The 12,761-nt window shown below is 40.1% G+C and overlaps 1 protein-coding gene and 1 non-coding gene across 23 annotated transcripts in view; one reads left to right on the top strand and one right to left on the bottom strand.

Moving 5' to 3' along the window:
- The window catches only part of Trpm3 (transient receptor potential cation channel subfamily M member 3), a 559,244-nt gene that overhangs the window by 429,586 nt on the left and 116,897 nt on the right, over positions 1-12,761 (top strand). The gene's annotated exons all lie outside the window — the stretch shown is intronic.
- Trnag-acc lies at positions 1,044-1,115 on the bottom strand. Its single transcript has one exon. It is a non-coding gene; the product is annotated as a tRNA-Gly (tRNA).

Raw genomic sequence — 12,761 nt, 5'->3', positions numbered from 1 at the left:
TCCAAGAAGGTTAGTTCCACCAGTCTGGTACTTTTAATTACTGTGTGCCATGTAGATAAATCTTGGGCAAAGACCAGTTGTTCTCAGATAAACCTTACCTAGACATATATTTCTTGATCTGCTGTGTATAATTTGTCAGGTTGTAGGAGTAATATGGTTCCCTCTGGTTCTCTCCCCTCCATCATGGTTTTCCCACTTAAGGAGCCCCCATTTCCCCCCTTTCTCCCTTAATAATACCCTTCTCCTTCGGTCCTACCTTCTTGTTTTTTAAGTGTTAAGGGAAAAATAAGAAAAATACGTTATCATGTATTATGGATCTAAGCAAGAGAAAAAAATTGATTAAAGATCTCTATAATTCTTTCATATTAAAAAGACAGAAAAGTAGACAGAAAATTATAGAATTAATTTTAGAGGTCAAGTACATATATATTCAAATGTCCATGACAGGCATAAGCAGTATCTATATAAGTATTTAGGGATGAATAATAGCTGGTCACTATGATCTAAGAAATGACTATAAGCACCATGGGGTTTGAAGCATGAGATTGCTCCTGTTCCCATTCTTTTTTTATAAATTATTTATTTAATAGCCACATTATTAGAAGAAGTATTTCATTACAGCATTAACATAACATCTTTTTTTAAAAAAATTGAACTTCAACGTTTGGAAGCTGTTTCTGATGCATGTCCCATTAAGGAGAACACGTAGAATTATTGCACAAGGCCACGCTGACCTCAATGGGCAATTACTCTCACTTTCTAACTAACCTTGTTATTTAAAAATGGCCTGATCAAGTGCCTGAACAGCAAAACTCCAGACATAGGTTCTGAGTAGTTCAAGCCCCATAGTTCAGAAAAATTAGCGCTCATGAGAAGCAGCCTGGCCTAAACAGGAGATTCGTGAATGTGTTTTATAAGACTTTGTTTCGGCTTTGCTTTGAAAATATTTCTTGTTATTTGTGCAGTATTTACCACCCCTCCTTTCTGTGGAGAGTAATTCAGTAGAATGTGTGTGTGTGTGTGTGTGTGTGTGTGTGTGTGTGTGTGTGTGCTGGGAATTGAACCCAGGACCTCGTGCATGGTAGGCAAGCACTCTACCACTGTGCCATACCCACAGTCCATTTTTTGAGACGGGGCTCCCTATAGCCCCAACTGGCCTGGGACCCCCCCCATGTAGACCAGGCTGGCCTTGATTTCACAGAAATCAACCTGCCTCTGCCTCCCAAGTGCTGGGATTAAAGGCATGTACTACAATGAATGGATTACACTTTTATTTTTTATACTGTTACTGTTTTCCTAACCTAATGCAGCCTTATAGTTAATGATGAGAGAGAGAAAGAGTGAAAGAGAGACCCAAGTTGAGGTTTTGATCACTTCGATGAGATGCAAAATCACTACAGTTCTTAAATATTATACAAATAGAAAGTGATGAAACTGTCCAGAAGGCACTACGAAGCCAAAATGTGTGTTTTTCATCTATTTTCAGCATAAAGACACCTAGGGCATCCCCAGCAGGGTAAACGGTATGAACAGTGAAGTATTTCAGCTAGGAAGTACACTGGCCCAGCTAGGGTTATAACATATTTCCCACAGTCTTTTGTAAGCTTTTCTCTAGGTCAGGCCATTTTTAGTCTTCCTTGTGTTTTTTGACTTATAGATCAGGCTCCCCAAATGCACAAATGGGTTTTGGTGGTCCATCTTATCCCTTTATTTTAGTCATCAATGTAGATGTCACAGAGCAAATAGGTCACCAGTAGTTATGGCCCAGGCATTGGACCCCCAAACCAATGTCTGCCACCACTCCATATCATTACCCCAAAGCCACAATACCCACTATGACTATGAAGCCCTCAAGTGTTTCACAGAATAAGAAACTCAGGCCAAAGATGTTCAAGATCGTTTGGTAAATCAGTGGCGGTACCATGGATTTAAGTACAGGTTACTTCACTACTACTCAGTTTTCTAAGTATTATATTTATGAGATTAGGGGCATTGTGATAGTTAATCTTGTCAACTTAATGAGATTTAAAATCACCATAGAAACAAACTTTGGCTATGTCTGTGAGGGACCACTCTAAATGTGGGTGGCACCATTCCATGGGCTGGGTTCCTGGTCTGAATAAAAAAGAGAACGGGGCCTGAGCAGCGGCATTCATCACTCTGCTTCCTGACTGTGGCTGCAATGCGACCAGACATCTGATCCAGCTGCCTTCCCTGCCATGATGACCTCTAATCCTTCAAACTATAAATGAAAATAAACCTTCCCTCCTTAAGCTGCTTCTGTCAGGTGCTTTGTCACAACAAGAAGAAAGGTAACTAACACAGAAATGTGATGCCCAGAAGTGGAGTCACTGCTGTGATGCACCTGACCTTGTGGTTCTTGGGCCTTTGGAACTGGTTTACAAGAAGTCGTCATCTGGATGAGTTTGGAAACTTAGGCTAGAAGAGCCCTAGAATGTGTAAACAGAGCTTAATGAGACCATTCTGTGAGAGTTTGGAATATCAGAGACTGAGAGAAATGAAGGCACATGGAGGTTTCAGAGGGAGCAAGGACTCTATCAATTACAGGCAGTTTGTGTTATAGTCTGGCAGAGAATGTGACTGCATTCTGCCTGCATTCTGAGAACTTGAATTCAAAATTAATGAGTGAATTTGTTTGGCAAAGGGAATTTCAAGACAGGACAACATTCAGGCTGTGTCATGGTTGCTGCTGCCTTTTCTCATCCAGTTCTACAGTGAGACAGTGAAAGAGACAAAATAAAAGTGGAACAGAAAGAAATGATCAGTGTTGTGTTTGGCAAGGAAAAGTATGAACAAATTTAAAGTTACAGGCAAAGCAAGTTCAAGAGCAGCAGTAATTGCTAAAGACATTAGCACAATTCAAGAGAAGCTGGTGTTCTGTACTGGGACAACAGGAAAAGTGCCAAAGGATAAAGCCCCATCTCCCATCAAACGCTCCATTTGGTGAAAATGCTGGTTCATTTTAAAGGAAAGAACCTAAACTGATAATGCCAATACAGGGGCTCCATGATCAAACTGCAACTGCTTAGGAATGTTTTCCTCTGGGGTGAGCCGGCAATGGCCCATGCACCTGTGATCCAAGGTAGCCAGGCTCCATCCTGAACAGACAGCAGACCCTGCCAACATCATTCACATAGTGCTGTTTTTACAGGCATGAAAAATGCAAGATTGAGGGGGTCATGGAGTCTTGTGCCACAGTTCCAGCGAGCTGCTGTGGTCAAGTAATGTGTGGCAGAGTCAGAGTCCCTGAGGGGAGTCCCTGAGGGGTCCTTATGTGCAGCTGTGAAGGTGAAGCCTAAGTTGCTATGGAGACCCCAAGATTTTGGAGATTACAGAACCAGAGAATGTCCACTGAGGAACGTTATAGGCACAGAGTGGAGCTGGCCCAAGAGAGGTTATGTCTGCTTACAGGCAGCAGAGCTGGAGGCACAGGACTACCCAAGCCCTTTGGAGCCCAGATAATACCATCATGAACCCTAGATGACAGGTGTGGAGCTCTAGGATTTGTTTTCCCTGTTGGGTTTCAGCCTTGCTTGGATCCGATCTTTCCTCACTATGTCTCCTTTAGAATGGGAATGTTTATTCTGTTCAATTATATGTTAGAAGTATGATACTTGTTTTTTGACATTATAAGGGCTACAGTTAGATATCTAGAGTCTTGGAAGAGACTGCAACTGTACTTTTGAACGACGTTGGAACTGCTAAAGACTTGTGGACTTTTGAATTTGGACTGAATGCATTTTACATTATGAGATGGCCATGTGCCTGTGGGGACAAAGAGCCGAAGCTTAAGACTTAGAAGTGATATATTTTGGTGTCAAGTTGGCAAGGGGGTAGAGCTGTGATGGTGAATCCTATCAACTTGATAGGATTTAGAGTCACCATGGAAACAAATCTTTGGGCTTGTCTGTGGTCATTTCTACATTGGTTTAATTGAAGTGGGAAAAACTCCACTAAATATGGGCAGCATCACTGCATGGGCTGGGTCCAAGACTGAATAGACAGGAGAAGGCAAACTGAGAAGTAACCTTCATTGTTCTCCGCTTCCCAAATACAGATGTAATGTGAAAAGCTGCCTCAGGCTTCTGTCTCCATGACTTCCCTGTCATGATGTCATGATGGTCCCTCAAGCTGTGAGCTCAAATAAACCCTTCCTTCCCTAAGTTGCTTTGGCCAGGTATTTTCAGACAGCAACCTGAAGTGGAAATTCTGGGAGGTAGTCACTGCCTTCTTCATGGCAAACACCACATGGTCATTTCATGGTATTTCCTTCCTAAAACAGGGCACTGGGACAGGGCCCATGGCCAACATCCATCAGAATCAAAACATGTTAAATCTGAAAGGATCCTTGAATTTGAAAATAATAATTTAAGAAAAACACAGAAAACAACTAATGTGCATATGAAAATCTAGAACACAGCATGGAAAGGAATGAAATCCAGAAAATGTCAGCACACACACCAAGCTGCCTTAAAATTAAAATCAGTTTTATAGAGACTTTATTTTCATGTAAACCCACACAGATCTCAGAGTAATGACAGGGCTTAAGGTAGACAACAATTTCAGACATTCGTATCTACTTCCACCAGGGGAATGCAATAAAGGAGGTCAAATCTCTTAATCTCTTTCATTTGTATAAAGCTTTATAATTTTCAGGCATTTTTCACAGAAGTTTTGTCATCTAATCTCTGTAGCCCTTTGGAATGGTTATCAGATAATTTATCTCCAAGCTGGCACTGAACATGAACGTGGAAGGTATTAACAGTGATGCCAGTACAGCCGGAATAAACCGAGAATAAACCCAGGCAGATTAGCAGTGCCCTGGCTACAAATATTCCTGTTAATTAGTAAGTTTCCAAAGAAAACACCTCTCTCTCTCTCTCTCTCTCTCTCTCTCTCTCTCTCTCTCTCTCTCCCTCCCTCCCTCCCTCCCTCCCTCCCTCCACACTACATCTATAATAGGATGTAAATGAAACCTCTACCTGAACTCTTGGTTTCAGGGTCCCCTGTAGAGCACAGGTAACTCTCCTGCAGCACACAGCTGATTCCCTGGCACAGCACATCTAAATGCAATAGCTGGATGCTGTACAGTGAGCACCCACATAAAGCCATAACTCTCAAACTAAATCATACCTTTATCTCCCTCTGCCCATGCCAATAACAATAATAAAACTAGTGTATCAAATAATAACAATGCATAACTGGCCATGTTTCTGAGTATTAACGAATTTAATCATCGCAATGCTACTATGGGGTCAGGTACTGACAGTACCATTCAAGAACCTGAGGTACAGAGAGACCAAGCTCTTGGCCAAGGCCACACAAATAGAAGTTGGTAGAGTCTGGTCATGAACCCAAGTTTTCTGAGCTGGTTATATTTGCTCTGTATGCTGAGATCTATGACTAGGATCAGATACTAAGCATTGCCCTCATTTTGATGCATTGTAGACATAATGGTTACTACATTTTTCTTGGTACATGACCAAGTACAGGAAGACTATCAGATAAAAATAGCTACTGAACACAGAATCTACTATGAGTCACCAATGAGCCCATCTAAAACAAGAGGGTGAGGTCTTTATTAAAAACCATTAGGGCAGAAACAATACTTTGAGCTCACTGCACTGATTCTTGCATGATGGAGGCTAAATATTGCAGATTCATTCCTCTGCAGAGATGTTGGGACCATGTTGCTATGTTCTGACTAATAGGATGCAACTAGAATTGAGGTATGCTATTTCTAGACCTGGAAGATGGGAAAAGACAGAAAAATGAAAAATAGCAGACCAGAAAAAGAAAACTGAATACTAAGCTGGTATCAAGCTGATCTGCACTCTATGGTTTCCAAAAGATGCAGAAATTGGAGCATCTAAAAACTCAAAAAGGAAGACCAAAAGATGAAAAGGAAAGAAAGATGTGAAAATTTGGAAGTTGTATCCTAAGAGGAAGTCAGAATGCTGTGTGTTCCCCGCACCCCAAACTTAAAAGAAAGCAAGTATTCTCTGAAGAGGCTCAGATTTTCTGGTATACAGGACCAGATGCTAGGAGGACTGGGCTATAGTTCTGATGGACCTGAGGCAGAGACTGAATAAATGAATGCATAGTGGGCCGAGACCTCTGTCCTCTAAGACAATGAGACTAGTGGTTCTAATAATAAATCTTATAGGAATAAATGACTCAGTGTCATAGATATATAATTTTAGTAAAAATAAAGCATATATGGCCTCTGCATTATATAGCAAGTACTCAAAGAAAGAGACAGAATTAATAAAATAAAACAAGATCAAAAGGGAGGAAATAAATGCAATGATTCCAGAAAATATCCCAGAAACCTAAAGCATAAGTTTCTATAGAATCCTGCTGAAAAATAGCAATCTGGAAGGCACAAATATTTTATCCACCCAGCTATAGAAACAAATTCCTTTTTGATATACCACAAATAATCATAATAACCTGAGTATGGATTTTTATTCCACTCTCTCAATCTTACATGAATTATGTTTCTCTACTTTGCCTGTTGTGCATAAAACAAGAACACTTTTATGAAGTTCTTTGTTAAACAAATGGGAAGGCTGAGAAATAGTGGCTTCTTTTATTGGAGAAAGGGCATAGCGAAGGAAATACATCATTTAAGTGAGTTGACCAAAAAAAGGAAATACCATGGAGCTTTACAGTGTTATTAATCATAAACTACATGAGTTCGTTTGTTCTTTCTACTTGCGTACAGTGTTAGGACCTAAGGACACAGGCGCAATGTTTGTTAAAGAAACTCTTGGCACATATCACCAGGAGATTGGGTACACATTTAAATACCTGACTCTATGAGGTTTTTATATAGCTTTAGTCCATAAAAGACTAATACTCAGCTCCAAAAATGAAAGTAGGAGCCCTTCCTCAAAGGAGTAGACGTCATGGGAAAAAAAACAGAGCCTAATCAATTAGAGGAAAACCAAACCAAAGCTTTTACTACCTCTTGACACCTCTAGCCCTAGTATCTAGGAAATGAAGGGGCCTAGGTGAGGAGGGAGGGGCCCCTCCAGGAGGGCCATGATAGTGAGTGGAGAGGACCCTGCAGTCCCCAAAGAGCCATCCATCAGGCAGCCCTGAGCAGTAGCGACAGGTGGCTGATTGTCAGAACAGATGCAGCAGTTCTGTTAGCTGCTTGTAGCAGGTGCCACCAGAGAACCAAAGCTATGTCCTGTTACACCAGGCAGCCTGGGAGATGCTGCCAGAGGAATCTTCCTAATCAGGTCGCTGTGGCTCATATGGAGGATACTCAGGGTCTATGACCTGGGTAACCCAGAAAAATACATACTCAATCCTCCTAAAATTACATCCCTACAATCACATTCTTACCATCTAAACATAGCCATCTGCATTTATATTCAACTTTTGCATTGCAACAAGTTGTCCTCACCTGTGTTTGTCTTGGCCTCTCCCTACAAGCTTCAGCTCACTCAAGGGAGTATCTGAAGAGAAAACATCACTATCAGATAGCATCTGGTTGGCACCCATGCTCTGCCAGAGAACCACTCCTAACATAAATCAGCAAGTCTGACATGGGTAAGCCCTGGGTAATTTAGGGATGGTCTGCACTTAATCCTGAGAATTTCTGGTTCATTATACAGTGAATATAATTTTGTAAAAACTCAATGACAGCTCATCATTCACATCGACCATAGCATAAACCATAATAATGGTGCAGCTTGTACCTTCTCTATCTAGGAGTGGTCTAGACACAAGGGCATTATTACTTTATGCCCATTATTAAATTACAATTGTTAATCTGGTAGTAGTTATTGTCAAGAACACATATGACACTAAAAATCTTTACATAGTGTTTTTAGAATATTTCAATTTCCCTTTTTTAAATTTTAGTAACTACATGATTAGAAGAAGCATTTCATTACAGCTTTAACATATTCAGTAACACGCTCCAGAGCAAGAGGCTCTGGTTCACAAGTGGCTGTAACTTTCTAGGTTCACAGTTGAATTAATACAGCTATACAATATTGAACTATCATATCCAACCTAATTCCTCCCTCCCCTCAACTTCAGATCCTCCTACCTTCAGATCCTCTTTTTCTATTAATCCACTGAGACCAGTTAGTGCTGCCTGCACACCCATGCATGTGAAGTCATTCACCAGTGCATGAACCTTAAAGAAAAATGACTCCCCTTCCTCCAGTCACATTCATTGCCAATAGCTCTTCAGTTGTGGATAGAGCCTCTTGAGCCCCTCTCCCATCCATGCTGCAATCTTGAATGCTTAGTCTTATGCAGGTCAGCACAGCTGCTGTGAGTTCATGAGTGCAACAGCCACGACAAGTCCAGAAGACAGCATTTCACAGCACACCTCCCCATCCTCTGACACTTATGTTCATTCTACCCCCTTTTCCACGGTGTTCCCTGAGCCTTGAGGACAGGGCATGGTGGAGAGATATAAATGCCCATTTAAGGCTAAGCACTCAACAGTCACTTATTCTCAGTTATGAGTCTCTACACTGAATGTTCCCCACTGCAAAAAAAAAAAAAAAAAAAAAAAGCTTCTCTGATCAAGGGTGAAAACAGGATTAATGTAGGCATAGAACTATAAATTCTAAAAAGGCAGTTTGACAACATGCCCATTCAGCAAAACAATAGTAGGAGATGCTCTCCTGGGACCTATGAAGTCCCTAGCCATGGGCTTTTGGCCAGGTTTACAGTATCAGTGATGAATTTGCTCCTGTGGGGCAGGCCTCAAATCCAGCCAGAAAGTACTTGGTTACTGTGCTGGATAGCTTTAGTTTTCAACTTGACACACCTTGGTTGAGGGAGCCTCAATTAGGGAATTTCCTCTATTGAACTTCCCTGTGGCCATGTCTATGGGGCATTTTCTTTACTGTTGAGTGATGTGGGCGGGCCCAGTCCACTGCAGGTAGTGCCACCCCTGGGCAGGTGGTCTATAAGAAGCAGGCTGAGCCCGGGACAGGGAAGTAAGGCAATAAACAATATTCCTTCATGGCCTGTGCTTCAGCTCCTGCCTCTAGGTTCCTGACCTGAGTTCCTACCTTGGGTTCCCTCAGTGATGAGCTGTGATCCTGGAGATGTAAACCAAATAACCCCCTCAAATTGGTTTTGGACAGTGTTTTTATCACCACATAGAAGCTAACTAAGACAGTTAACCCTCATAACAGTCATGCCACTATTGTACCAGAAGGCACGTCTTGCCCTGCTGGGTCTACTGATGGGTAAGTTCATTAATGACCACCGCCCCCCAGCAGCCTGCATAGCACCTTCCAAACAAAGATGGCCACCAGAAAGGAAATTTCCAGGTCAGTTCCAACTTGCCTTCTCTATGTCCTGCAACTAAGTACGCTATGTCTTCAAGATCAAAATCTCACCATCTAGCCACAGTGAGTACCCAAGAACAATGGCAATGGCCTGTGTTGTTTGGGGGCCTCCCTGATGAACAACTTTGTAGTGGAGTATCCCATGCCTGGTACTGACATTTCCATTTAATTATCCATGCTCTATGAAGAAAGCCTTGTCCACTCATGCAGGGTACCTCCTCTCAAACTTGTTCTTTCAAAAAAATATTTTTTTTATTAGTTTACACAGCCCTGGGTTTCCATAAGTCTTTTTCATACACTCTTACTTTGGGTTAGCCTACGTTGCACTCTCTCCTCCCAACCATCCTCCCACCTCATCCCTGCTTAAACTTTTAGCTACCAATATTCTCCCCCTCTGCTTTCATATCACATGTTTTCTACTATCCCCCCACAAGGCCTCATCTTCTCCTCCCTTTCATATGTCCATTCTAGCTTCCTGACCTCTAAAGAGACTCCAAATTAAACACATAGATCTAAAAAGTCACAAGACCTACATATGAGATCAAGCATATAGTGTTTGTCTTCTTGAGTCTGGGTTACTTCACTTAGTACAACATTCTCCAGCTCCATTCATTTACCTGCAAGTTTCATCATTTCATTTTCCTTTAAACTGAATAAAATTCCATCATGGATACATATTATATTTTCGTTATCCATTCATCAGTTAATGGACATCTACGTCAATAGCATGTCCTAACTATTATGAAAATGGCAGAAATGAAGTATCTTTGTAGGAGGACATGGAGTCCTTTGGGTATATTCCCAGAGTGACATAGCTGAGCATATGGTAGTTCTAGTCTAGCTTTTTAAGAAATCTCCATTTGATTTCCATAGTGGCTGCATCAGTTTACACTCTCACCAATACTGGATAAGGATTCCTCTTTCCCCACATCCTCACCAGCATTTGTTATCATGTCCTTACTCGATGACAGCCATTCTGATTGGGCTATGATGGAATCTCAAAGTACTTTTAATTTGCATTTCCCTCATGGCTAATGATGTTAAACACTTTTGGAAAATGTGTTTTAGCCACTTGTATTTCTTTGAGAACTCTCTGCTTAATTCCATGGTCCACTTTGTACTGAGCTGTATGTTTCCTTGATGTTTAGTTTCTTGAGTTCTTTGTATATTCTAGATATGAATTTTCTATTAAATGTCTAGGCTGCCTCTTCACTAAATTAACAATTTCTTTTGCTGTACAGAAGCTGTTTAATTTCACAAGATCTTATTTTTCAATTACTAGTCTTATTTCCTGAGCAATCAGAATCTTATTTATGAAGTACTTACATATGCCTACATCTTAAAGTATACTCCCTATGTTTTGCTCTAGCAGTTTCAAAGTTTCTGGTTTTGTGTGGAGGTCCTTGATCCAATTGGAGTTGATTTTTTGTGCAGAGTGAGCTACAGGACCTAGTTTCTAGCTTGTACATGTAAATATCCCATTTTTCCAGCAGTATTTGTTAAGATGCTGTACTTTTGGCATTTTGTCAAAAACCAAGTGGCTATAATTGTATGGCCTTGTATCTGGGTCCTCAGTTCTGTTCTGCTGTCTGTTTTGGTGTTAGTATTATGATGTTCTTATCACTATGGTTTTATCATACAATTTGAAATCAGATATGGTTAGACTGCTGGCAGTATTCCTTGTGCTCAGGATTGCTTTAGATTTTAAGATTTTTTTCTAGTTCTGGGAAGAATGTCACTGGAATTTTTATTGGTGATTATATTGAATCTGTAGATTGCTTTTGGTAGGATGGCCATTTTCACAATATTTATTCTTCAGTCCATGATCATGGGAGGTCTCTCCCTCTTCTAGTGTCTACTTCAATTTCTTTCTCCCATGTTTTACGTTTTCACTGTAGAAGATTTTCACATCCTTGGTTAGGTTTATCCAAAGGTTCTGTTGGGTTTTTGTGCTTCTGTTTGTTATTGTTATATTGAGTGGGATTCTTTCCACAATTGCTTTTTCAGTATGTTTGTCATTGGCATATCAGAAGCCTATTGATTTTTGTATGTGAATTTTGTGTCCTACCACTTTGCTAAAAACGTTTATCAGCTCTAAGAGTTTCCTGTTGGAGTCTTTAGGGTCTCTTATGTATGGAGACAGATCATCTGCAAGTACAGATACTTTGACTTCTTCCTTTCCTATTCATAGTATCCCTTTTATCCCCCTTATTTGTTTCACTTTTCTTTTTATTTATTATTTTATTTTTATTTTATGTATTTGAGTTTATTGTCTGTGTGTATGTAAGTGCACCTGTGTCGTGAAATACCTGCAGAGGTCAGAAGAGGATGCTGGATCCCCTGGAACTGGAGTTATGGACAGTTGTTAGCAGCCATGTGGATGCTGGGAACCAAACTCGGGTCCTCTGGAAGAGTAGCCAGTGCTCTTAACTACTGATCCATGTCTCCAGCCCCTGTTTCTCTTATCTAATATTTGCTCTAGCTAAGACTATATTGAATAACAGTGGATAAAGGAGACACCCTTGTCTTATTTCTGATTTTTGTGGAAATGCTTTTGAGTTTTTCCTCATTTAATATGTTGGCTATAGGTCTGCCATATAGAACCTTTATTACGTTCAAATATGTTCCATTTATTCCAAGTTTCTTCAAAAATCCTTTTCTGGATCTATTGATATGGCCATATGATTTTTGTCCTTCAGCCAATTTATGAATTCATCACATTTATTGATTTACATATACTGAATCATTTCTGAAAATCAGGGTAATAATAGCTTCATAAAAAGGGTTTGTCAATGCTCCTTCCTTTTCTACAGGATTGGTGTTAGGTCTTCTTTTAAGAGCTGGTAAAATTCACCAGTGAATTCATTTGGGCCTGGATTTTTTTTAGTTTTGAGCTTTTTTTATTACTGTTTCAATCTCACTGTTGTAAATCTGTTTAAATTTTTTTATCTTGGTATAATTTTAGTAAGTCAGATACATCTAGAAATTTAGCTTCTCCCAAGTTAGTGGAATATATGTTTTTTAAGTAAGACCTAATGATTTTCTAGGTTTCATTGTTATCTGTTGGAAGGTCTCACTTTTCATCTCTAATCATTAATCTGGTTCTTCTCTCTCTTCTTTTGGTTAGAACTTTTTTGAGTTTGCCAATCTTGCTTAGCTTTTCAAAGAACCAACTCTTTGTTGCACTGATTCTTTGTATTGTCTGTTGTTGCTTTGTGTTTCCAGTTCATTAATTTCTGCTCTGATCTTTTTTCAGATTTTCTTTTTTTTAATGTTTTATTTATTATTTTCATTTATGTATATGAATGTATTGCCTGCATGTATGTAAGTGCACTCATGTTGCACAATGCTCACGGAGGTCAGAAGGGATTGGCTTCCCTTGGAACTGGAGTTATAGATGGTTGTTAG

The sequence above is a fragment of the Nannospalax galili genome, unplaced genomic scaffold (genome assembly GCF_000622305.1).
Source record: "Nannospalax galili isolate Female #2095 unplaced genomic scaffold, S.galili_v1.0 scaffold761, whole genome shotgun sequence".
Lineage (NCBI taxonomy): Eukaryota > Metazoa > Chordata > Mammalia > Rodentia > Spalacidae > Nannospalax > Nannospalax galili.
This window is presented reverse-complemented; position numbering and strand designations above follow the sequence as displayed.